We start from the raw sequence: 26,648 nt of genomic DNA on the forward strand, positions 1-26,648 counted from the left end.
CAGCAGGCTCGTGTAATTGAAGCTGGTGATAATTTGTCATGGCTCTAGGCTCTCCCTATCTATTCCACTCCCGCTCGCTCCCTCTGTCTCCTACTCCCCATTTCTCTTTCCTTCCCCGGGATCTCATTACCTCTGTGCCTCTCTTTTACTCTCAGCTATAGCCCTTCCTGGCACGAGGAGGCACCCTGGGATCTATTCATCTTCGAGGGATTTAGGTTTGGCCTGTTGCGGTACTGTCCCCACATCCATTATCCAAGACAATCTCTTTCCTCCTGTGGCCAGGAGACCTGCACCCAGCAGAAGATTCCAGCTCCAAAAGCAATCATAAATAATGCATTGCTGCTGTCAATAAATACCCCCAGAGCTGCACTGAGCTCCCAAACCCGACTTCCCACCCCCGTCAGGTGAAGGTTGAAGCAACATTATCATTTTTATTTAAATTCCCTCGTAGGTGGCAGGTTCAATGCTATTAACATATTTCAATTCAAGCCATTCTTATTTTAATTAGCCTTAAGTAATTAGTTCTAATTCATCGCCATTTTTTGCTCTGCATATTTTGGGTTATTTACTTCCCTTGCTAAGTAACAATTTGATGTAATTATGTGCTACTCATTCTTTCTATTTACATATGCTCGCTCACTCAGATTTCCTCGTTGAAATTTCAACAGATCCTTTGAATTCCCTCTTGAATTGTTTTCTGAGTTGTCAGCGGTGTGGAAATTGTGGGGTGGCGAGAGAATCGATCCTCTTCTGTGGACATCCCCGGTGCCAAAGGCAGTGACAGCGCGTGGGAGCACCTGGGCTGGCAGCAGGCTGCTCTTGGCAGGGGAGGTTCATTGCCAGGCTTTGTTTCTGGGAGTCTGGATTCCCATAGGAGAGGACTTTGGGCACCGTATCCAACACTCTCTGTCTTCCTCTTGGGCTGCTTTAGCCCTAACGCCAAGGGGACCAGTCGCTGCTGCTGCTTCCCTTCTTTTTCTCTGCACAGCCAAATATGCTTGCAAACGGCCTGGTTTCCAGCAGCGCCGCACCTCCATCCCCCAAAACTGCACCTTATAAAATGCTGCATTTTTTAGATATTTTGAGTACTTGGAGCAAATTTGCCATGTTTTTATACATCACTTTCTTATCTGGAATGTACTTTTATCTCGGAAGCCATTTTCCTTAGTCCTCCCAAGGACCACACTCTTGTCTACATCCTCTCTCCTCAAGGGTTGCCCTTCTCTTAGCACCTTCTCCATAGCCGAGACTCTCAGAGGATCACAGTTCATCCATCTGAGGCTTTTTGCTGCTCAGCTGGTCTGAAATCACCTCCTTTACTTCTTCTGAGATTGATTCTGAGAGGCCTTAATGTGGCTTCCTGCAAAAATGTGGATTTTTTGCTCAGGGAGTGTGTGCATACATGTGTGTGCACCCCTAGCAGCTTTTAAGTGCTTTGCCCAATTCCAGCCGAATTTGATGGAGTTTGGCGGGCTCGCAAACAGCAAGTTCCCTCAAGGTTTGAGCAGACGGGCAGAGGTAGAAGAGAGATGCCCTACTTCTGCTGAGGAAAAAACTGCCATGTTGTACAGAGACTTTATGGGATGCTGGTGAATCCATTCAGGAGACAGCTCACATCTCAGCACCCCACCCAGAGGACTTCAATCAGCACACACACCTGCTCTGGTGCCCGTGTCAATCAAGCTGAAGGAAAGCTGGATTTCCTAGTTCTGGTGCTCATGGAGCTGCTTGTTTTTTCAACTAGCTTTCCCACGAAAGTCTTATCAGCCCCTGGAATCCATGTCCCATTAGCGAACGCTGCTTGCTTCATGAATATGCACGATCACGACGTGTAGCATCAGCTTAACCACTCCCATAGAAGTTGATAATAAAACTCCTGCTGACTTCAAAGAGAATCGAGGCAGGCAGTGCCGAGCGCTTTGGAAAATCCCACCCCTGGTTGTTATTTTATTTTTAACACATTTACTCAGGAGCTGTGGGATGGAACTAAATACTCAAGAATGAGGAATGAGGAGAAAAAAAAAGATCAAACAGCTGAAAATGAAAACTCAGATTCCGAAGTAAATATTTAACAGCCTGTCCTTGGATCTAAGGTTCACAGTGGGAACAATTCTGCTCTTGTGTGAGGGATGGTCACCAGCTGCTGCCATCGGGTATGAGAGGTTCGCACACCTCAGCCCGGCCTCTATCCGTGATCTGCTCACAGAAGCCACCAGTGGATGTGGAGGTCTGAAAAACACAAAGCCTGGGACCTTCAAACTTCTAATCCATGTCCACAGATTGCAGTGGAATTGCACCCTTGATTTCTGCCTCCACACTTGGGTTTTCCAAGTCTAGAAGTGGTCAGAGAGGGATTAGGACCAGGACAAGGCTAAGAATCAAAGCATCCAACGAGCTCTCAACTCTGCGAACTATCAGGCCACAAATCTCTTCGATCCCATCTTCAATGCTCCATTCTCCCACTCCCCTCTCATTTTGTGCTTTGGAGGAAAAAGACACCACCGAGTTTTACAGCTCTTCAGCTTGTTTTTCAGATGGATTTTGCTCTCAGGTCTCCGTTTGCCCCATGCCTGGTGCCACAACTTCCGAAGTGGCATGGGGAGGTGGCAGGATCCCCACTGCCAGCCGAGGCAGAAGGGCACTAAAACCACGTGCACCCAGCTGTCTCCAGGGAGGCATAAGCACGTGCTTAAATCCCTAACACGTGTGCGTGATTTCACCTGGGAGAGCTCCCGTGTATTTACCTGGTCTGCTGAATCAGGGCATGTTCTCCTTGCAGGGACTTTGTGTTTTAGTGCTAGCTATTTTGGTATCTTCTTCTCCTAAGATTATTTCCAGTGGAGAGAACACAATATTTTTCATTCCAGCAGTATTTTTGGTAACAGTTACTATTTCCTGACAATATGTCTGTATTTTAGGACAAAACCAAATTACATGTTGGAAGCTCCTCTCCCCACTGCAGTTTCTCCAGCGCTACTCACGAGTCAGTAACATCAAGACCATAATCTGGAAAAAGCACAATAGAAGCTATATTAAGTTTTATACAGCCTTGCCATCAAATTACATGCAATAGCTACTTGATCAAGTTATTTTACCAATCCATTTTTGCCAGTGCGAAGGCAGTTGCTTCTTTCTTGATGGCTAATTTTTTTAACTCAGACTTTGCAGGGGTTTTACCTATAGTTTTTGCCTGATAATAGCAAAATTCCCCAGCTCAGATATATTACAATGCAACATGATTTTGTAGTTGTAAAGTTGCATAATAAGGGGTATAGGCAAAGAGGGCCCTCTCACTGTTACTCATTTTAATTGCTTTTCTTTTTTTTTTTTTTTTCCTTTTATTATCTGTTCCTTGAAATTAAGTCTATAAAAATCTTGACAGCAGTTAGGTCTCGATGCTGTCACGAAGTCATGCTAAATGCACTGACAAATATTTTCTTCTTTTGCTCTCCTGCCTGTCACCACGCTCCACAAGTCTGTAAATTTACAATCCAACTTCTGCAGAGTTAAAATCTGTCTTTTCAGCTCAGTAGATCGCAGCTAAAATCTGACTCTGTGACTACACCATGTAATCATTATTAGAGCACAAATCCTATGTACTTTGTGTAATGTCTTCTTCTAGCCTGTTTTCCTGATGATCAAGTGCTTTAGGAGAAAATAGGAGGATCATAATTGTGGAAAATTGTATTATCTTGTATCTTGTGACCTTTTTTTTTTTTAGAGAAGAGTTCATTTTCCCTTGCTTTATACCTTGTACAAACTTTGCACTGATATAATTAACTCCATTTGGTATAGGTCAGCACAAGCCTAGTGTTACCTTATGTGACAGATTTTTCTTGTGGACAGATTCCTTACAGTTGGTCATGAGAAGACCTAGAGAGATGGAAGGTTTCTCCAGTTGGGTTTGATACGAATTATTCCTAACTTCCATCCCACATATCCATTGTTCTTCTGGCCAGTACTTTTATTTGAAGCATGACATATTTGATTTAATATGTTTTATTAATTAAAAATAAACCATAATTATATTTGCACATTTTTCATAGTGTCAAAGAGATCTTGCGTAATTGTTGAAGTAACTAACGGAATAAATAGAAACCAGGAATAAATGAGTTCACACAAACGTTGCATTATCTACCTAGTTGGAAACTGCATACTTCATTCTAGATTACAGTTTGATTCTGAAACTTATAAACAAGTACCCTATGGGATAAAAGTTTTCAATGAATTAAATCTCTCCCATAAGTATTTACTTGTTTGTTTGTTTGTTTGTTTGTTTGTTTATTTTTATATATGGACAGAAAATTACAGCTTTTGATTTGAGCTTCAAAAGTCATCATCACATGCAATCGTTACTTTTTTGAGTACTCATTTTTGAACCTTTTATCTGTTGTACACTAGTTAATTCATGTAACCCTGAAGAAATATTTGGAAGTAGGATGGCATCAGAAATATGGAAATATAGCATTTGGGTTGAAAGGGCTGGTTTTTCAAATTATTTTGGTCTGCCAGATGAACAGATGCAGTGAAAACAGACAGCCTTATCTGCAGCCTTCCTTTTGGGGAGATTAAATGAGTGAATCATCTATCAAAACATTATTTTGTTTGATTAAATATAAGATATTTATAGCATTTCTAAATATACACCAAATCCAGACAAAAAAGTGTATGTTCACAAGGAATGGCCACTCTACACTGTCAGATGCTTTTACTGTACCCCAAAATATTTTTAAATCCCTTTTTCTAAACTGAGGTTGAGTGGGTGCAGTTCACTGTTCTTTGAGGACGTTTAACAGATGATGTTCCTGGTGCTAATATCTTGGTCTGGTTCTGTGGGCAGAAGGCATGTTTGCTGATAGGTTTCCCTTTGTTTCATATCAGAATAATGACAACATACCTCACAGTTTTCAAGAGTCTACCTTTTTCTTATGTTTTGGTACAAATTCTCAGATGGATACCTGCCTAAAAATTTAGCAATGAAATGATACACGAATCTGTAGCTTACAGGAAATGATAAGATTTTGTCATCTGTTTGCATTCTGACTAGAATGAAATTAAGTTAATTTGAAAGCACATTTCACGTTAATTTCAATGTAATTTAGATATGAATGTTTGAATATTTAATTTTGTGTTAAAAATAGAAATGAAAAATTCCCCAGAAGTCTCAACATGAAAAATTTGATTTATTCAAATTTCTCTTTTAATATTATTGTTTTAAAATGTGATTTTGACAGTACTAATTTGTGTCAGGAGAAATTTTACTTTTGTTCAAATGTGACTTTCTGGTTGGAAAGTATCCTAGCATCAGACCAGCATTGCCTGGCTGCGAAGCCAACTGGTCACAAGCCTTGCCAGGAACTGAAAAACTTTTAGCCCTTTGAGCATTGGTTTGATAGCATAGTGTTGCGGCTTTTTTGTCTTTTCCCCGACTGAGTTGCATACTCTTATTTAAATAGTTTTGCATTTGTTCTGAAAAATTTCCATATTTTTGTTCATATATATAAGCTCCCTTGTAAGAAGGCATATGAAATTCTTTTATCTTACTACCCCTTTCATGGAAATCTCATTTGGCCAGTTTTATTTGTGATTTTTTTCTTTTCCCTTGATTATGTATTGAGATTTCTGTTAGACTTTTTAGTATTCTGTCTTGCTTGTGGTTTACAGTGTTCCTATTTGGAGCTTGAAGGCTTTGTATTTCTTTATCAAGGGAGGAAGCTTTTTGTAACTATATTTTCTTTACATTGTTATCAATTCCAAGAATTTTCCTGAAATAAGAGCTTTCACTGCTTCTTGTAAGATAACATCATGAGTAATCCTGAGTCATTTAATTTTACATATTCTAAAATATCTTTTCTATGATGGTCATACTGACATTTGGGTTCTCTGTCAACATAGTATTTAATACTGAGTCTAATGCTGTGTTTTTGCCGCTTTCCAGAGAACAATCTGAACCAAAAATATTCTGTTATATGAATGTTTTCGATCAAATATTTAAATGCTGGTATGTAAGATGATTATTGACTTTTCGGTTAAATGATGTAGTCTTCTGCAGAAATCGATTCCTTATATATTCACCAGCTGTATTTAAGAACTAGCATTTGGCTAGCACTTTTCAGGATTTAAAATAGAAAAATCTCTCATGTGGTGTCTTTCCTTAGGAGATCTCCAACACTTACTTCACAGTAACATTAGCCTGTATTTAAATATGGGGAAATTGAGGCGCAGCTGTAGAAACTTGTCCCAGGTCACTCAATGGCTGAAGCAGGCAGAAAAAGAGAAACCAAGCTGCAAAGGAGAAACCAAGCCATTAGTGCTGAATCTGTCCTCCTGGGCTGTCTTTAAGTAAATTTGTTCCACTTACAGGAACCTAATTTGTATCACCAGGCTGTGAGAAGTGTGTGTGTCGTTCACGTGTATGTATCTAGATAGATAGCTGCACAGTCCCACACGTCTACATTACTTTGATTGCCAGACAATGAGCCAAAGTCTTGCTCAGCCCTCTCTTGAACACATTCCCATGAGCACCATGAACAGCCCCTTAAATAATCACGATCCATCTTGATTTTCCAGATAAGACAGGGAAAAGCACTGTTTTTTCGGACTGGTCCAAGCCACGTTGGTATAGAGAACCAAAGTCCCCAAGGTGTTTCCCTGGCTCCTAAGGGACCTCTGGGCTTCCAGCTGCCATCTCTTTGTCATCAGCTGCATTCTGAACCTCTCTGGCAGTAGTACAACCAAGGAAAGAGCATACATTTTTCTCCTTGTGAATCAAACCCACTACTCTGTATAGTGAAAAAAAACACTCCATCTCTGTCTTTAGCCTCTTGAATTTTATTTGCCCTCCTCTTGCATGTTTGTTGGACTCAGAGAAGGGCTCTGACATGCTTCTCATAGCTTAACTGCTTCCTCAGAACAACCTGCAAGCATTTCCTTTAGAAAGCTATTTATGAATGGCAGTCTGGCCTTCCTCTGGTAACCGCTCCATCCATTTATTCCCCTATTTCTATTTCCTTTTCTCATGTTGATCTTTGAAGTGGCAATGTCTGGTTTTCCTATGGGGTTCCTGCAGTCCTGTGCAATTCTGGGCTTTGCACAGATAGCCTGCCCGTGCTATGCTTGAGTGATGGAAACTGGAGAAGTTTGGGCATGATGGCTCAGAGAGGTGTATAGATTTTTCTGAAAGGACTGAAATTGGCAGCCACTACAGTCATGGCAACAATAATCTCATTGGTTTCTGGAAGATTCATAGTGAGAAGCCCTCTCGAGGGCAGTGGGATTACTTTTAGGGTTGGATTAGCAATAGGAATTGGACAGCTAACACCACTTGTTTCCATATTCTGTTTTGATGTGTTAAAAGGTGTCTTTCAACCACAGTGGTTATACCACATCCACCTCATCCACATAGCTCAATCTCCTTTGTAGGTTATTATCATTGATCCCAGCCTACAGCAAAGCTGAGAATGGAGATATTTCTGTACAAAATAGCTCCCAAGGTTGTAACCAAACCCTTAAAATTGCAAGACATGGCTGCTCAAAACTGGGAAGATGAGTACAAAAATACACCTCATTTTTCAGAACTAAACTGTTGAGTTTTGGATACTTGGGAGTGCTAATCTCAGGAAAGCTCAAACTCAGTAAAAGGCTTGATGTTTTTGAAAGGCCACACTCAGATGAGAGGCCGGTCCCCACTTTCCTCCCAGGACTGCAAAATTCCAACTTGCAGGCGGTGCTTTGGAAAGGATTGGATCCGATCTGTAACTTTTATATGACATAAATGATTTAGATGAGATGGTCAGGCACCAGAGCATCCCCAGGTCTCAGTTAAATATTGAGATCACCACAGTGTGTACCCATCAGGAGGAAAGGGGATTTCTGTTTGTCCATCTCCAGCCTGGAGAGAGCTCTGCTTCCCTCGAATCCTCTCCCTGTAGGCACTGGCCAAGTGCTCCCAACCTACCATTGCTGTGACACCGCACTGCCACAACTCGGGTTGCTCTCACTAGTCAAGCACTGCCTAATTTAGCAATCCAAAGGTTAAGTGTCTAGGCTAAGTTCATCATCTAGACTCCTCCATAGTGGTAGAGAAAGTTCAACACCTCCAGAATGTAATTCATCCCATCCAAAAATAGATGTCTAAGACAGGAAGAATGAATCACTCTCTGGGGGTTGGTGTGCCTCTCTGTTCACTGATGATAAAAGAAGTCTAGACAATTACCTTAACCTAGACATCCAGCTGCAAGACACCTTCAGCTGTGTGAGATCTAGCTATGCTTTCAGGTCCCTAAAGACAGATTTCAAAACCCCCGTTGAAATGCGAAGCAGCTTTGCGATTTCCCTGCAGCTTTCAAGATGAAGTCACTTTTGACAACCAGACTTCTTCTGTCTCAGTGAGACACATATGGCAGTTTTACCATAACTGGATAGCTTTTTAATGAAAGGGTTTTCACCCTCAGTCCCACCTGGGAATTGTCCATGGGAAGTTGATGATGTTTTAAGGACTATTTCTTTCTATTACTTGCTGAATCATTGCCATCATTAAATATTGCTGCATAATTTCCTCACAAGGAGCCTGTTCCACGTAGATAATATTCAAACTGTGGTCCCCATTGGTTACTTTGATTGAATACATGCCACACAGCATGTCCTCCATGAGCAGGAGGACAACTCTTCAGCTGGTCGGTTGCGAAGCTCCCATTTGTGAGTTCATTTCTCATGGTCCAAAGTCCATCTCTCATCCTCACTTCCGATGTCATATTTGCCTCCCTGTGCACTCATTTTTTTTAAGCATTTGGGGAAAGTCAGACAGGGAAAGTCAAGGGATAATTGCAGAAGGAAAGGGAAAAAGGAACAAGAGCATAAGGCAGAGCAGAGCATCCACGGAGCCCTGAGGAGGCTGCGGTGGAGGCAGCCGCGAGGAGGCACAGCCTCTCACACTGGACGAGCACAGAGCTGCCATTTCTGTTTGCTATTGCCTGTTTTAAAGATTCAATTGAACATGAAAACATAGTCTTGCAAGGTAAACATTGACATGGTTTCACTATTATGGTTAACAAAAAACATGCCCTTTTTCGCGATTCCTTCTGTCCCCCTCTTTGGGGGGCAGGCAATAAGTTGAGTGCCAAAAAGGATTTTTTTTTTTTTTGGCATGAGTATGTGAATTTTCTAGTTGCCAGAAAAAATAATTTGCCCAGTGATGTTACAGGTGTCTCTTGGCCTCCTCTGCCAAGACATCTGCCCACTGCTGCCTGCGGGAGCCTGCTGTGCCATCCGAGCCGAAGCGATGGATGCCTTTCACTCTGGGAGATCCCTGCTTCAGCCCTCGCTGTGTCAGCTCTGAGCGCAGCCTGCCAAGATTCGAGCAAACATTCAAGAAAAGGTTGAGGTATTCACTGAGCTTGAACTATTGTACAAGAAATACCCTGAAGCAAAAACAGAGCTATGAGACACCATCACACGGAGTCGCTTCCCCCACCCCGGCAGGCACCATGCCGTACCAGACAAACTCCCCCAGATAGGATCCAGGCAGAGATGTTTGCTTAACACAGCAGCTCTTTGAAAAGGCAAATAAATGGACAGTGAAGCTACACAGACATGTCACTGTGCAGCGATTTCCGTTTAGCATTTATGTTTAGTGCCAGGAAAGCCTGACTCATGAATATGAAATCAGAAGGAAGGGAAGAAAGCAGTTGTTCATTATTAGAGCTTTGAATTGGGCATGTGCTGGAAATTAGCATTGAAAACCTCATAGGTCAAAAAGAAAGGGGCTGGCTCTGACAGTCCAGGAGGCTCCAAGACCCCAGCTTTGTGGCTGAGGGATGTGGTTAATGGAGCTTTGCCCCAGCAGCAGGCCCTGCCCGTGAAATGTTACTGCTGGAGAAGGATCCTGAAGCTCGGTGCTCCCCGTGGTGAGGCTCTTGCTCACACAGAGGTGGGGGAAGGCAGGTCATGAATACGCTTGGAAGTCCTCCAAATTTATATCAAGGCGATGGTGAGCAAAGGCAAGGCAGAAGAGCCATTTAATAATTGTCAGAAATAAGAGAAATAAATGAGAGCGACCTCCAAGGGAAAGGAGCAACCAGCTGTCTTCTTCCAGCCATGTCGGTGGGATGTCCTTCTTCCTGCAGCTATTTCCCCCTGCAAAAAACGAGCATGTTCTTCCTTACGGCCCTGGCACCGGGGCCCAGGGAAGGATTGGCCCCCTGCAGTCTGTGGGTCAGAAGTGCCTCAGAGCAGATGCTGTCACAGCAAATAGTGTTGATGGTGCCAGGAAGGAAGAAGCAGGTAGAGATGCTGCTGCGGGTTGGGGAGGGCTTGATTTCCATAGCAGCTCTTTGCACATAACCCTGGGAGCAGCTCAAGGCAGCAAGGAAGCATGCCATCCTCGCTATTGTCTTCGTCTGAAGCCGCCCAGCTGTGCTCCATAAGTACCAATCTATTTCCTTGCATCTTGGTAATTCCAACGCCCTTAAAATATTACAAGAGCCAATCTACCAGCATGGGGCAGAGCAGCTCGCAGCACTGCCAAACCTTCAGCGGATGCTCCGGGTCCAGAGCACCAGAGATGCCGTAACAGCAGCCACACGAGGGACGTGGGACCAGGCAGATCTGCCAGGGTGCTCCTCACCCACGTGTCCCTGTGTCACCTCCGTTGTCACCTCGGGTGACAACACCCAGTCACAGCTGTTTCGCAGACTCAAGCTTTCCCCAGGGCTGGGCTGCGGGAAGCTGCCTGGCAGGGCTCTTCTCCACCCCCACGCCGGCTAGGACAGCTTCAGAGGGTGGTTAGCAAGCAAGGCGTGCTTGATGTGAATAATTAAAACGCCTGCTGTGCTTTTAAACAGTCCAGAGCCAGCCATGGAGCCGCGTGTGTGAGCGATGGCTGGTGTCTTTGGAGGAGTCCTAAGGAAAGAGGAGGGAAGGGGCCGGATACCCAGCGGGATGCTCCAGCAGGAGGGAGGCAGGATGGTGCTGGCAGCTCCCACAGGGCTGTGGGTCATCCCTACCCAGACAGAGGGTGGGTGAACGGACATCTCGTGGTGCCACACTCTTCCCACTGGTCCTGCTAGCAAAAAGAGGGGGGTGAAGGATGAGATGAGGTCCTGGAGGAACGCAGAACCTTGCTAAGGAGCCTCTGGCTTTGCGTTTGAAATGCAGCTCTCTTGGAGATGGCCTCAGTGGGGAAAGCTTGCCAGGGGTGATGAGGAGGCAGAAGTCGAGGGAAGAAGGAGAGGTGGATTTCCTCCTCACTGTCTGGCAACACCACCAAGAGGTTTAAGGTTTGAGAGGCAGCCAAGCTCAGCACCCACCCTGCCATCCTCTGGTTCATCTCTCCCATCCTGCAGCATGAGGACACGGGGCAGGGGATGGGGACAGCACGGCTGCTCTGGGGACATCGAGCTGCCCCTCAGCACAGACAGCACGGGGACCCTCACCTGGGCACAGCCGGGGAGGATGCACTGCCTTTTTGGAAGACATTTTCCCAAGATATCAATTAGGCACCGAAATGAAAACAGTTTCTGCATGAACAATTAACAAAGAGCTTCCCACAGCCTCGCAGCAGCCGGGCTCTCTCCGTTCCTATGATGCTGTCGCTACCCCCAGCTGCCTCTGAGTTTTTATTACAATAGCACTGAAACCCACTGCCGAGGGGGCTTCATGCAGCAGGGAGAGATATCAAACGCCCTGTTAGTGTCAGTGCTGCTGGAGCGTGGAGCTGGGAAGCTGTAAATCATCTCTTCTTGTGAAAGAAATGGATTTCTAGGCAGGGGATGGAGGGAAAATGAAGCATTTCCCATGAGTTGGTTTCATATTGAATTAAACAATTGGTTGACCATATATATATATATATATTTGCCACAGAGAACCTGGGCAATTCTAATTTGGGGTCACTGTATAGTGATTTTTTTTTCCTCCATTTTTTTCCGTTCCAGCCAATGATCCAAAAAATCGGTTCTTTTCACAGCTTTGCCATAAATACCTCCAGGGCAAGCAAAAGCAGGATTTCAAGGAGAAGGAAGAAAAAAAGGCTGTTGGGGGTCCGGGGCATGGCAGGGTGGGTGAGAAGGGAGGTGTGGATCCAGGTGCGATGCGAGGAGCAGGAGCTGCCGGCTGTCCCTCGCCTGCGGTCCTTCTCCCCAGCTGAAGCTCAGAAAATGAGTCTGCCTCTCCCGCTATCGCAGAATGCTATCCGTCTAAAGATTTCCTTTAATTTAGAGCCGTGTAGAGTTTGAAAAGCCCTTCAAGTTCACTTGGGCTGATGAATTGGTAATTGAGTGTACCTGGATGTCGGTGCCGTCGGTGCCTCTCTCTGCATTTGTATCAGTCCGTGTTTGTTTTCCCGAGCTGTAAATCACTCGGAGCTTGGAGAGGCTTTTATCAAATCCTGCTAGGAGCCAGTTGCTTTCCCTTTCACAAACACATTGCTAATGCCACGTGGAACCCACTGGCTTTGCTGCTCATTTAAAAACAATGAGGATGTTATTAAATGGGGAAAAAAATTCCTTAGCAACAGGGGGAAGGAGGAGGAACAGAATTGCTCCCATCTCTTTGGAGCTTGCTCCTTCAGTCTAATATCTGTCCCATTGATCTCCTAATATGCTCTGCTTTGAAAACCTGATTTATTGCCCCGTGCTCTCTTATCTCCCTGCACGTCTCAGTCTGTTGGAGCACACGTTGTTCTCAGCTTCACTGCCAGCCAGGGCGAGTTGTCACCTCCTCGGCTGCCAACCATTGCCCTTCTCTCAGCAGGATCTGGCCCAGCCCGTAGTGGGCACGGAGAGCCAAGCACCCAGATTAAGGGAATCAGCCGGGTTTTCCAGCGTAAGTTCTCCAGGTTCTCCATCTCCTTGGCGTCCACCACTCCAGGGGCTACTGGAGATTCCCAGCCCTCTCCATGAGCTGTAGAGGAAGCAAAACCAAATAGCCTTAGGATGGTGTTTCTCGTGTAAATGCCCATTTAAAGGGCAGAGTGCTCAGTGGGGCCATTCCACCTGCCCAGGCTGGCCGAGGATGCTCCACGCGTTGGACCAGCTCAGCTCTTCAGGTGGCTCTGTTCCCATCTCACCCATGCCCCTGGCTGATACTCAGTCCACATGCTAACGCTGACAGATTTGGCAAAAAGGATATTTCAGAGGAAAGAAACAGCAGTCCTGATGTGCAGTTCTGGGAGCCACTCAAGTCCTTCACCCGGAGCAGGAGCTGAACAGCACCACGTGGCCGGCACAGCCCGTGAGCACAGCCTGCGTGCTGAATACAGATGGTTTTCCATGGGCTGCCACAGTGCTGTTTGCTCAGGGGAAAAAATGGCAAGTTGTTTCCATTAACAAACAAATGCGTGAACCTTGCAATGTGCGTGTGAACATTTCACGAGCCTAAAATGAGGTGGAGTTTGCCAAAGAGATTATTCATTATGAATTGTTCATTCAGCTCTAATTGCTTGGGTCTAGCTGTTGTTAGAGGGACTGTGTGACACCTTTGTAGTACATGGTTAAGGTCAGAGAAGTGCCGGTAGAAATGACTTCATGCAAAGTCAAGCTTTTGCTGGGTGTGATGGGAACCTACCTGCTCAGCTTAGCAAGCAGAGTGGATGATGCTGCCCAAGCTCTTGCTGTCACTACGCAGCCCAGAGAGCTAATGGAGAGTGAGTTGTGCTTTATTAACTCCCACTTTCTTCGCAGAAGAAATAATTAAATTCACCTGCAGAATCCCCATCTCTCTTGCATAGTAGCGTGCAGCTTTCCTGCATCTTAGCTAACTAGATTAGAGATTACTCATGCCAGGATCACTGATGAGAAAGCACAAGCTAGAAGGGATCTGGCTTGACTTCCAGATCCCAGGTGGCATTTGCAGGACTTATGCTTAGGAAAAGCATCACTTCTTTTCTTTCCGACCTGACAAAATTTGCCCAAAAACCCAGAGGAACAAGCAACAGGGAATCCCACCATCTGTCTTTCTAACAGCGTTTTCCAAAATGGAGCTGCACTTTCAAGTCTCACCAGCTCTGCCTCTCCCTGTACAGAATACATCCCCAGCTCAGACATGTGAGGTTGGTTGTTCTTACCGCCACAGTATTCTCATCCGACACTCGCTCTCCTGGAAATCAATCCAGCGTTCGCCTACCTGCATTCAAATACCTGTCATTGTTCTTGTGCTACTGTCCTTCTCTCTCCAATTTAGAGATTATATTTCATAACTGACCTCCAACTACCTATTGCCTCTCTGTGACTCTTCTCACCCTTTGTCTACCTGATTGATTAGTCTATTATGTTTCCCACTCTCCAGATGACTTACGGATTGCCTGGTATCTGTCACGGGCTTGCTTTCCTTCTGTAATATTTATTCTTGGAGTTTTGCAATGCCCTCCGGCTGCCATTCTCTCTCCCCGTTCGCTGTCCTCTGCCTGCCTCTCTTGCAAATGTCTAGTTCAGAAAAAAGGAGAAGAAATCTTTTGCAAAAATAAAATTAAAAAAAATAAAAAGTCCTACCTGCTGTGAGTTCACACGCATGCTGGTTAAAAAATATTGTCATGTGGGGCTCTTTATTTTCTCTGCATCATTTGGAGGTAATAAAAAGTCACCAAATAAGATGACGATCAGTAGTGCAGCTTGGAAGGTGGCTTTCTCCAGGAAAATTTTGACAAAGCAGGGAGCAATGCTGAGTTTAAAGATCCGGGTAGGCAGCAGGGCTCTGCCTTTGCTGAGGGAGAGGTCTGGGACTTGTCCCAGATCCATCCATCTCTCATCCAACTTGTCAGAGGTTGTCCAGCTCTGATAGCCTTCTAGGCTTGTCCCAGCTCTGTCCATCACTCTGACGTTTAATTAACTGCCCTGTTCGCCTGGATCTTATGCTGAATTTGAGCTGTCTTTCTGAAATACTTCCTAGGTCATGTCCAAATAATAATAACAGGAGGAATAATAAAATGCTTGTCACTAATATTGCTCTTATTGTTGTTATGTTGATGATAATAAAACAAGACGCTGAGTGTTGTGGAGATGAGGACTGTTATGGTCAGTGTCACTTCTCGCTGTGCTGGTTGTCTCGTGTCACAGGTGGGCAGGAGCTTGGCAGCAGCAGTGAGGACAGAGCCCTGGCCAGCCAGGCAACCGAAACTAAAAGAGGAACAGAGAGGAGGTTAGAAGTGAGCAGTGAGGACAATAAAAGCACAATTAAGACTTAAAAATGTGATAATGAGACTGATCCCCACGTGAAAGGATGACTAAGCTTATTAAAATCTGTCTGTGCTGGATGGCTGGTGCTGCTGGTGGCTCCTCGCTTCTCCAGGAGCTCTACCCCAGTACCTGCCCATGCCATCTCCTCATGCATCCCAGAGCTATCCATCCTCTCCCATCCCTTTCAGTCCCCATCTGCCGTTTGTCCCATTCTTCTTCACTCCCAGGTCTCCTTCCAACATTTCTTACAGTCCCTGCTCTGCCAGCGGGTGGATTTCTTTTCCCTTTGACTTCTGAGTTGAGCAGCTGATCTCACTGTGGTACCTCTCCTTGCTCCTCTTCCCATACTTGTCTGGTCCCTGTGTCTCTGTGACTGTAGCTGTGCTGTTCCTGGGACACCTTCATGTAACCAGCACTTTTATACCCCTGATGAAGCTCCCTCTTACGTTTTCATTTCTTTCCTTGCAGTTCATGTGCTGGATGTGGTGACCGTCTTGCATGACCCCAAATGCTGTGCCCAGTGTGCCTCCAGCCCCGACAGACAACAGCTAGGAGACGTTCATGACTTCAGCAGGAGCCAGCAGTGACGCCCGGGCACGAAGGTAAGGGGCGACCTTTCCAATTGCATCTCCAGAGGGAGAAAAATGGGCTGGTGGGAGGCATTTGGGCATGGGAGAGAGTGGTGGGGGTTGTACAGACAGGGCATGTCCCCCTGGGAAGGGCTCGAGTGCCTGGAAATCCCCCCCAGGAGCCAAGCAAGAAGAGGGGAACCTTGCAGCATTCGTTTCCCAGAGGAAGGAGCTGGTGCAGACGGGCAGCAATCCAGGGCTGTGCTGCTCACATTGCTTCTCACAGCCCTAATGAACCTGAATGGATGAGCTGTGGCTGCTGCACTCCTGAAAGAGAAGTGGCAGTGGAAGTCATCATGGTTATGTATATATCTGTACATTTATATAAATATAACACTATTTTTTTCAAGCTTAAACTCACATTCTCCAGTTAAGATTTGAATAATATGGCATTTTTTCCCCCCGGATGAGAAGTGCAATGTGTACCTCCACCCAAACTTCTACAAAATTGTGTTTTACAAAGCAGAAAAAGAACATCAGGTTCACATTAGTGCTGTTATTTAGTTTTCTAAGCCCAGAGTTTGCCATGTGTTTCCTGTTGAAATGACTATCTGTGCTGGGCACTGAGAAATTTTCTCCCTCTTTCTCATCTCTACCTTGACATTATGAAAAGGGTTTTCATCAATCCGTCGAAAGAAAGAGATAACTTTTATATAAAAGTGCACAGTCGACAGGGTTGAGGTTTTTTGGATAGTGTATAATTTTTTTTTTGCACTGTTATTATTTAAAATATGCTTTTTAAGAGGACAAAAGGGAATAGTTTAATGGAAACAAATTTCTACAGCAAAATGTGCAGCCGGATAAAAAAAGATTATTTCTGTTATTGCTTGGGTAGACAGGTGAATTTGGAATTTGAGTACAAAAGGTGTTAAAAAGTGTGCTTAAACTTCTCTTCAGTGTGCTGTTGAGATTGAAAAGAATAATTTCAGGAGAAAAACTTTTCTCTGAGCCTCCATTTCCAGCATTGTCAAGTCTATAGCAGCTGCCTTTTCCCACAGCTATTATCATGTTTTCACCTTTTCTTCTTCTACCTCATTTGTCCTTTTTTGAAGAAAAGGTAGCGCCAGCCAAAAGCTTGCGGGTCCACGGGCTCGAGCCAGCGTGGAGGGGAGGAAGGGTTGTGCTGGAGGTGCATGGGCACCTCCGAGGGCCAGATGGGCTGGCGAGGATGCAGTCACTGCTGGGAGGGCAAGACAGATGAACAGGCAGGCCTGGGGACAGTCATTTGAAAGCACCTGCAAGTCTACAGCTCCTAAGACCTGCTTTCAACAGTATCTTTTAGCCAATTAGGAGCCCAAGCATCGCCAAAGATAAGCAGAGCTTAGGTGCTCGGGTCCCTCCGGGCAGCCACAAAAATCCCAGCGATGCAGACAGACAGACAGCAGCGTGCGTCCTGCTGGAGCCAGACCCAGAGTCAGGCGACGAATTACAAATATGAGTGCCAAAACAGCAGGCTTGGGACGCAAAGGATAAAAGACAGTTGTGTTATTTGAGCTGATAAGCCCCGTTTGCATCAAAGGCTCCTGCAGGGTTTTCACAATTGAGTGTTACACCATCCAGCGCTGAGCTACCAAAGATGTAAAATGGGACTCGCAGAGAAAGCTTCGTGCCTGCCACAGTGCAGCAGAATAAGAGTTTGTTTTGAAAACTGTTGGGCTGAATAATTTGGGATTGGTCTCCGTGGACGCGGTGAGATATTGCTCCTGCAGAGCAGTGATTGCAGCTACTGGTCTCAGCTCCCTGCCTCCTTCCTCCTCCTTCTCCCAGTCTCTGCAAGGGCTTGGTCAAATGTTGCCAAGCCAGCACGAGCAATGTTCCCCCTTTTCTTGGCAGTTATTTCCCCTTGTCTTCCTTTCTCAGAAGACTTTTCACAAACAAGAGGCTATTTTCAAGGGCTGCAAGCATTTGTCTCAATGTACAAGAGCTAGAGAGATAATCTACTTTATTGGCCCAAATGAAAGGAGTCTATGCAGGTAGCCTGTGCAGTATTGTCCAGAGGGTCAGAGGGATAGAGACAAGAGTTTCTTGCAGAAGCAGACAAATCGGTGTTGCTGTTTTGTTTGCCTCTGTTCTGCTGCACGTTGGTAGATTCCCTTTCAAACAGCCAACACTGAGATCCTCAGCATGCAAACATCACTGGTCTAACTGCAGAGGCTGAAGAGTAGCAGGACCTGTAGGAAAGCAGAGTACCTTTGGTGAGAAGAAGCAGGCAAGCCCGGAGGTGGCCATGCTCATGCCACTGGGCTGCTCATTTGGGGAGCAGGTGCCCAGGAGGGTTCCGGAGATGGGGCCATCCCGTGCCTGACACGGGCAGCTGGTGGCACCCGATGGCACGGACCCTTCTCCAGGCGGTTTCACGCAACGAGCAGATGACTGAAAACCATCTCCTGGGCAATCCACTTCATTCATCAATTAAATTGTTTGCTGTGAACAGTTTGGCCCCATCCAGCTCCAGGATTTCAGCCTTGTAATTTTGCTGGCAGGGGACGCCGGCGCCATGTCCGCGAAATCTGCCTGCCAACTGCTTCCCCTGCTAAGCGTTTTCTAGGCTAACGATCCCGAAAATCTTGCCAGCAGCCCCAGCTCTGTCCCTTTCAGGGCAAGCCGCTCATTTAAACGTGAGCACCTCTAAATGACTCCATCTGCTAAGTGACGTTAGGAAAGAAAAGATTATAGCAGGAGTTATCGCCGCGTCCTCGGGTCGTAACCCTGCTATAAAACGGGCTGGAGGAACAAGGGGACCGTGAGGAGCCGGCAGAGGCTCAGAACCACCTGGGTGACTGTCAGCTTGATTTATTTTCTTGCTCATTAGATAAATTAGAAAACTGGCAAAAGAAAGCGTTGTCCTCTCCCAGCTGCTTGGGAACCTGCCACGTGGCTCAAGGTGCCAGGCGTGGGGACATGCGGCTCCTTCCCAGCTCCTCGTCCCCGCTCACCGTGCCCCAGGGGTGCTGGGCAGCAGGGCAGGGACATGGCCAGGGCCTTGGGCTGACGATGCCACAGCTTTCCTTGGGGGTCCTCTCATCCTAACCCAGCTCAGTGACCCCTCTGGCAAACCACGGGCAATCACCTGGGTTTTGCTTTTCTACAACAGGGCTGATTTTTGATTTTTTTTATTGGTGGAAACAGTGGTGACAATATTGCTTTTGAGTAACAGCTTTGACATCAGAACCATTCATTACCTTCACAATTCAGACACAGGAGAGCAAAATACCCCAGGCTGGGGATGTGTCGCCAGCCAGGACCTGCTGCGATGCCTTCAGAGATGCCATCAATGTTTTGGTCCTCGGTATTTGGGCGAGCTGTGATCCATCTGCCTCCAGCAGCCGCTCCTCTTGCTTATCAACTGGACCAAATTTTGTGCACCAGAAGGATGGAGTTGAACAGTCAAATTGCTTAAAATCCATGGGTAAAATTCGGTAGCCGGGAGGTCAGACTGCAGTCACGGTGCCGCCTAACCTAAAAACTCAATGAAATCTTCAGCCTGCATAACCACACGTTAAATTCGGATCATTTATGCCATCCACGCCGCAGACAAAGCATGCTTAGCTGCTTCCAATGCACTTCTGTAGTACGAAATGAGGCCGCTGATGTACACTCGGTATTTACACAGAGGAAGAGCTTCCAGCCAGGATGAGCTATTGCAGACTGCAACACATTTCTCAGCCAACGTGGAGGAATCCCCGCTGCCAGCAGAGGCTGCAGCCGGGGGAGAAACAGGGCAGAGGCCTCGGGGATGGGGGGACAGGAGCATGGCACCAGGGTCCCCTGCTTCCCACCCTGCTTCTCCTGCCCATGGGACTTCTGTATGGGGCTCTAATCACCCTGTGATGAGGCAAGGATTGGGATGTGTGTGTCCCGTGAGATGTGCTGTGAGGTGGCATGGGGTGGAGGAGATGGGGCTAATTCCTTCCTGAGACTCGCAAGGAATCGGCTTACGGCCCGAAGCTCCGATTACTCTTATCTGAGCCTCTGTGAGGGTAACCACACATACATCCTAAAATTACCCGGATTTTTTGCAAAATCCGGGGGCTGGCCTGGACTCACCTGACCCTGAGGAGCAGGGGGAAGAGGTCTGAAGCCCCACATGCACCAGATGGGCAGCATCTCGCTGTGCTGCCCGGCCCCACCTGCCCACCCCGAGGGAGCCTTGTGCCGAGCAGCACCATCAGCCCCTTCCCAGCACCAGGCAGACTCTCCTGCTGGGATGCTGGCAGCTAATGTGCCTCTGGAACCATCGGCGAGGGACAAACACTGCCAAATACAACACCGAGGGAGATGTTGGACTGGTGGGATTAAACCGTGAAGCCCACCCGCCGCCCTCCCCATCTCCCACCCCACCTGGATATTAGAGCAGGGAAGTAAAAGCCCTTCTCCCTCCTCCTGCTGTGCCTCTCAGCCACTGACATTAACACTGGAAAGCCTGACATTAGCTCTGAATGGATTTTAATAACCCCCTTGTGAGCCTGAATTACCCACACAGCGTGAAGTCCTGAGTGTCCTTGGAGGCTCGGCCAGGAGCAGTGCATCGGGGTCGGGATCGGTGCTCCAGGCTGGGGACACGGGGCTGGGACCACCCGAGGGGCTGAATTTACTTCTGCCAGTGCTGCCTGGAGAGCCACTGCTCGGCCACCCGCTGCCTGCAGTTTTCTGGCCACCAGCAGGTCTGCAAGGGGACTGTGACTGCTGGGCCAGCCCGTGGTGACATCTCCATCACCCCTCAGCTTTCTCCTGGGGGACAGGACCTGGGCTGTCATGGGGAAATGGGATGCCGTGTGTGAGGGCAGTCCCAGCCCCTTCCAGAATGTGGCACAAAATTTGTGCCTTGGGTGCGCTATGGGTGGGATGCGAAATGAGATCATGCCTGGCCGGGCTGAGACTCTGGACAAGCGCATGGAAATCTGGCAAGAAGATTAAAAGGTGTCCCCAGGCAGAAGAGGGTATTTGTTGCTTTATTTGTGGCCGAGATGCATGTGGCGTGGGAGTCACAGGGCTGGTGACCTCCCCAGAGCACCTGCACGTGGGCAGCGCCGTGTCCCCACAGGGGCTGATCCTAGGGACATGACAGTGGCCAGAAAAGCCTCTTCCGAGCTGCAGGAGGACACCAGATTTCCCCTCCCCACAGGCTGTAGGGCAGACATTGCCCAGCACCTTTGCTGCCAGCCCTGCAGCTCCCCTGCAAAGGGCACGTTTTCCTCGTCTTTAATGAGAGAGAAAATGAAGAAAGATGGCCAGATGCTTCTCACTTCTTCTGGAAAATGAGGGGCCTGAAAATGTGTTCCAAGTCACTTTTCCTCTCAAAAGTCCCCAAGATGTGACCGGGAGATACGGCCCCCTCAGTCAGTCACAAAATCTCAGTGTATTTTGGGTGAAGAATGATGTTTTCAGACTGCCATCAAACTCCACACGTATTTTCAGCATGGGAACAGGAATATCCACAGGGATACAGGCATCAGATCACAGCTGGGGTGGGCCAGCAGCTCTTTCAAGTCAGGCTCAATTGGAGACGAGACATCATCAGACACTTTAAAGTATTTAGGACCAAAACCAACCCCTTAAAAAAGTCTGTGGTAATGACTGAATTATATTTAAGAGGCTCATTCCTACTAAGTAAATGCAAATAGTTTACATGGAAAACATTTCCCATTAAGCTCGTTTATACATAAAATGCTAACAGATTGAGATTATGACTCTAATGATTATTTTTATTGCCGGTTTGCATTTAAATGGCATAAATTTCCCCCTACTGTTCTCTCTTTGGGTTAAATCAATAAAACCTATTAAGAAGGTTAGTCTTCCTCCAAGATTCCTCCCTCTCTTCTTTCTGTCTCATCTCCACTGGTGCCCTTTCCATCCACCCACCAGCAGAGATTTTGCAGAGCTGCCTCCACGACATCAGTGCCGAGGATTTGAAAATCCCCTTTGGCGGAGCAGAGCGAGGCTGGTCCTTGCTGAGACGGGGGATTACAGAGCAGCTCCAGTGCTGCTAGGCCAATCCTTCACCCAGTGCGGGCCACACTGGTTGGAGATTTTGGAGCTGGTTTTTCTCTCCTTTTGGCATCTCCCCTCCCTTTTTACCAGCGGTGCTGTGCCTCCACCTCCTCGGCGAGCGATGCTCCTGTCGTGGCTCACCAAGCGGCTGCGGCATTTCTCTTTGGAGAGGAGTTCTCCTGGTACACACGCAGCGAAAGCCGATAAGATTCTGACCTTTAAATTGGGCTTCTTCCTGCTCGTGGAAGGAGGAGGAGGAGGGTTGGGTGCCCAAATCTTATTTATCTTAATGACGAATCCCTCGTGTGGAGGCTCTGAAAGGCTCAGCCTTCCTGCAGCTCCCCTCCCTGTGCTGGAACTTGGCTGTACCATGCAGGGGGTGTCTATGCTTCCCCTCCAGTGCCAGGACCTTTAGCTGTGCACCCACAGTTACCTGTGAGCAGCTCCATGCCAGGAGCAGAAGCACCCGGCCTGGCCCAGAAAAACTCTACAACCTCTGTACCCAGGTACTAGCACGGGGATCTCCATGCTCCTTAAGCAGCATTGCTGACCTTTCTTTTCTCCACTACTCTCAGCATCACTTTTTTTTTTTTTCTCACTTAATTTGCATAGGTTTCATGTTATCCATGTTTTTGCTTTGTCCCTGTTATCCCATTACCCTGGATAATCAAAGTTGGCTGTAATAGAAACAGCAGAAACAATTTGCTTACCGTCCTATTACAAGATATTCCCTCTACTACGTCTGAGAATACCTGCAGTTCCCTGGTAATGCTAATTAACTGTGCATACATATAGAAAGTAAGGCAAATGGCGCTGGGATCCTTTGGGATGGTGAGGATTAAAGGAAGATAAGATATTATTCTCCTCTTTCTCTGTGCTTCAGTGTCCCTAACCTCAATGGAAATTGCTTTGCACTTATAGAATAAAATGTAATGTGGGGGGATGAGGGGGAAGAGCTGCTGACTCTGCAGAAAGGTGGAGTTGGAAGGAGCAGATTTTCCTGCTTGCAAGCCTACTATGAAGTGAATGATGTCCTGCTATGAAGTGAATGATGCTCCTTGTCCCTATTCCCAGAATGGGGTGGGATGGGGCAGTCCTCACCCCATGCTGCTTCCCAGGCAGCAGAGCCCAGTGGTGCTGGGCAGGGCTGTACCCGGGCACTGGTTCCTTGCATTTATCCCCCTGGGTTGGGGCTGAACAGGTGGAAAAGCTCCAGTCCAGCCTCAAGGACTGGTGGAAATGGTGGCTGTAAGAGTGAATGCCCTCTGAAGTGCTGGGTGCCTGCTGCTGGAAGTGGCTGTTGGATCCATCAGGATGCTCCTGCTCACCTCTAGGACAGCTGGTGCAGTGGCAGGTTCAGAGCAGGTAAAAGTCCTGGGGGAAACAAGGAGGATGGCAGTGAGAGAAGGGAGATAATCAGGAGGGGTTGATGTGGTGGCAGGACAGGCTGCTGGTACTGTCCCAGTGACCCCTCTTCATTTTGCCTGGCATAACGTGGTGCGCTCAGGCTTGACGCAGCCCATACATGAGGATACACGGGGCGATTTCCCCTCCCTTTTGATGCAGCATCCTCTGCAAGTCTCGCATGAGGATCTTGAGTGCCAGCCAAATGAAGAGTGACTTATGCAGCTGGGCATGCGTGGAGAATTGTCAGAGCTCTTCTTGCAGGAGAAATCCCACTCAAGTCCACCCACCGGCTCCTCGCCGAGCTCCCCAGCTCCTTGGCAAGCAGCAAACTCAGACACCCAAAATGCAGCCCCACAAAGCAGGGGCCTTGGACACGTACAGACACATGGCATCTGTGGGTCTGGACCCCATATCCCTGCCACCCTCTGGGGTGAGAGCTGCAGGAGTGGGGTTGGAGCAGCCCCGGCTCTCCCTCCACCCCCAGATCCAAAAGGGAGAGGAAGCTGTTATCTGGTAATTGCTGCACCGTTGATGAAATCCTCGTGTTGGGGGTTTTACCACGTCTCTCATCCCCCAGGTCTGTCAAGGAGCGTTACGCAGCCATGACTCAGAGAGAGGCGTCACTGGAGGGAGTCTGTAGATGCAGCCAGCAGCTGTCATGTGGGGTATAAATAATGTATGTGATAATGTATGTGCACCATATAGGCATGACCTAGGAGCTCAGGACCTTCCCTTTACAACTCCTTTAAATGGTCCCTGCATCACATCACGGGGCTGGCCATGAAGGAGGGCCAGATTACATAGGTGTCCCCCCATTTATCCGAGTTACATGGGTTAGGGCAGTAAAAGGGCCAGGGATCTTAGGGCTGGGGTGCTGCAGCCACCTCCTTGCCAGGAGTGGAGCAGGGGGCACCTGTCAGCCCCAAAATCAAGCCCCTGGTCTTATTAACAGCCACCTGAGACATTTTGGTTCTGATCAGGCAGTGTAAGTTTTAAATGCAAGAGCGGGTTTAAAAATATAACAAGAGCTTGCCTTGCAGGAAGGGATGCTGGGCGTGGGAAAAGGGAAAGTGTTTCAATGGGAAAGTGTATCACTATGGGCAGTGGGGAATTTCTTGTTGGTTTTACATAGCTGAGGCAAAGGTAAACTTCCTATTAACTTCTCTGAGAGAGTTTGTAATGATTTGACCCTTTAAATTAAAGATCTGGAGCTAAACAGCTGTGCTACCGAATCCAGCACAGCCTCCGCCAGTGCAGTTCAAGCGGCGTGCCAAAAGATCCAGCAGCTTTCAGCAGCAACTGCAGTCAGTGCTGTTCTGTCTCTTCTACTCCTGACACCATTTCAGGAGGAAAAAAAAAAAAAAAAAGTCAAAGGTTGAATTCACAGGCTTTGTTTCTCTGCAGTTCAAAGGAAAAACATCCTGCCTTTTAATTGGCACTGAGTTCTCCGACAAGTACCTGTGCTGTCCTAAAAGCTGACACCCAGACAGGCAGGCAGAGCCCAGCAGACCAGGAGGGAAGGCTGTTTGAAGTGCTCGGGTGCCTGCCACCCATCTGCAGGTGTTCGGATGTATCCTTGGCAGCATAGTGCTGTTCCAGGGGCAGAGAGGGGCTTCATTTCTGATCATTAATGCAACAGTCTCTTCCCAGCACCGCGCTTCCTTCCACTGATCTTCTCTGTGCACAGTCCAGGGGGAGCCACATATCGAGTGGTTTGCATTGGAGGTCACAGCATGGAGATAATGAAGTTGTTTTCTTACCCTTTGTATTTTCTGGTGTGGCTCAGCCTGCTCTCATGCCTCTGCTCCAGTCCGGAGCTCACAGGAGGTGGTAGGAGGCAGATGCTCTGCAAGCTGCCCACAGCATGGGCTGTGTGCCCCAGGGAGAAGCAGCGACATCTCGTGCTGTGCTCACCCCTGGTTTAACCCCAACGTCTTGGCCAAATGGAAGTCATCGGTGGGACTGGCATGTACAGGGATTATCCTGCTGGGGGTACAGGAGGCCCATCTGATCCTCTCTGCAGGTTCAGCATCACTCCCATCATCTCTCCTTCCAGTGCTTGCTTTGCATCCCCCAGGCTTCCTGGGACCTCCGTATTGCCTTGTCCGCTGTGACTTGACCCCAGGAAAGCACTTCTACATGTGCTCATTTACTCTGTGCTCATTTTCCTCCATGGAAGTACCAGCTTTGCCCCAGGAGCCCTCATCATTGCCACCAGCACAGTCTCAACAAGTCTCCTGCAAGACAAAAGCCCCAGCAGAGCATTGTCAGCCTGCCTGTCCCATGCCAAGCCACAGCCAGCAGTCCCCAAAGCCCGGTGGGGTGGATATAGTTATTGCTAGGAAGCTTTTTATTTACCATGACCTTTCTGACATTACAGTAAATGCATTTCAGAGCACGAGAAGTGTAAAAATAAACTGCAAGGAAATCAAGACAGCTAATTAGCCAAAGGTTACTGCTGGGCTCGGTGGCTGTCAGCCCTTTTGAAGTTCTCCTTCGCGCAGGCAGACGTGTGTGCGGTGCTGCTGTTCCTTTGAATAAATGTCTTGGTTTCCAGAGTGGTTTCGTAGCTCGATGTGACTAAGCACATGCGAGGCCTGTCACAGCAAGGCTGGGCAGGATGCTCATGTCCTTTAACCTCGCATTTCCCAGCACTGAAGAGCAGCTGGGCTCACGGGGCGGCTGATCTGCCTGGCCCTCAGCTTTCCTTGCAGCCCAGGCTGCGGGTAAGCAGCATCAAGAAATGAAGCAGTGCTCCCCAGGTGGGCTGGGACAGGGTCCTGCGTCCTGAGGGTTTTTTTGCGCATCTTCAGGAGCCCAGGCTGCAGGGAGAGGTGACAGCAGGATGCCCAGGAGCGGAGCTGTGCCCCTCCATCCCAGCCTCCTACCTCTCCCTCTGCCCTCCCTGCAGGTTTCTCCTCCTGCCTCTCTCCTCCTGCCTGCTCCTCTCCCTCCTCGTTAACTTGCTGCTCGTCTCCTTGCGGAGTTTGCGCCACGAGTCAGGGCTTTGTGTGCATGTGTGTGTGTGATTCAATTAAACAAAACACAATAAAATCAGGGAAAACAGGGAGAGACGCAGACAGACAGCAATTCCCAGCTCTCTGAGCACTAAGCCTGTCTGCCTGCGAGCTCAGCCCCGGCACAGCTCACTCGTGTCACTGCGTGGGTTTGCTCAGAGCAGCCCCAGGGATCTCTTTCTTGGGGTTCCCATCCCTCAGCACCTCTCCTGCCCCACTACTGGGCCTTGGGGCTGCTCCGCTGGCCAAAGGGAAAGCCTCGGAGGAGCTGCCTGCTCACTGCCAATAAGCCCCAAAATGCTGAAGCATCTCTGAATGCTCAGCCTCCTCCATGCCTCCTTTTCCCTTTTGGCAGCTCAAAGAAACCCCCTGAAAAACAGCAGCAGTGCTGCAGCGTGGGTCATTTGCTCAGCTCCCCAGCGGTTTTCCTCCTGCTG

General features: G+C 47.8%; 1 protein-coding gene across 5 annotated transcripts in view; it reads left to right on the forward strand.

Annotated features, from left to right (window-relative positions):
- The window catches only part of ELFN1 (extracellular leucine rich repeat and fibronectin type III domain containing 1), a 97,770-nt gene that overhangs the window by 39,059 nt on the left and 32,063 nt on the right, over positions 1-26,648 (forward strand). For all 5 annotated transcript variants that reach the window (XM_027469065.3, XM_027469064.3, XM_027469066.3 and 2 more), the window contains exon 3: positions 15,636-15,769. The gene's annotated coding sequence lies outside the window, so the exon portion shown is untranslated. The remainder of the gene's footprint in view (positions 1-15,635; positions 15,770-26,648) is intronic.

This window comes from Anas platyrhynchos, chromosome 15 (assembly GCF_047663525.1).
Source record: "Anas platyrhynchos isolate ZD024472 breed Pekin duck chromosome 15, IASCAAS_PekinDuck_T2T, whole genome shotgun sequence".
Taxonomy (NCBI): domain Eukaryota; kingdom Metazoa; phylum Chordata; class Aves; order Anseriformes; family Anatidae; genus Anas; species Anas platyrhynchos.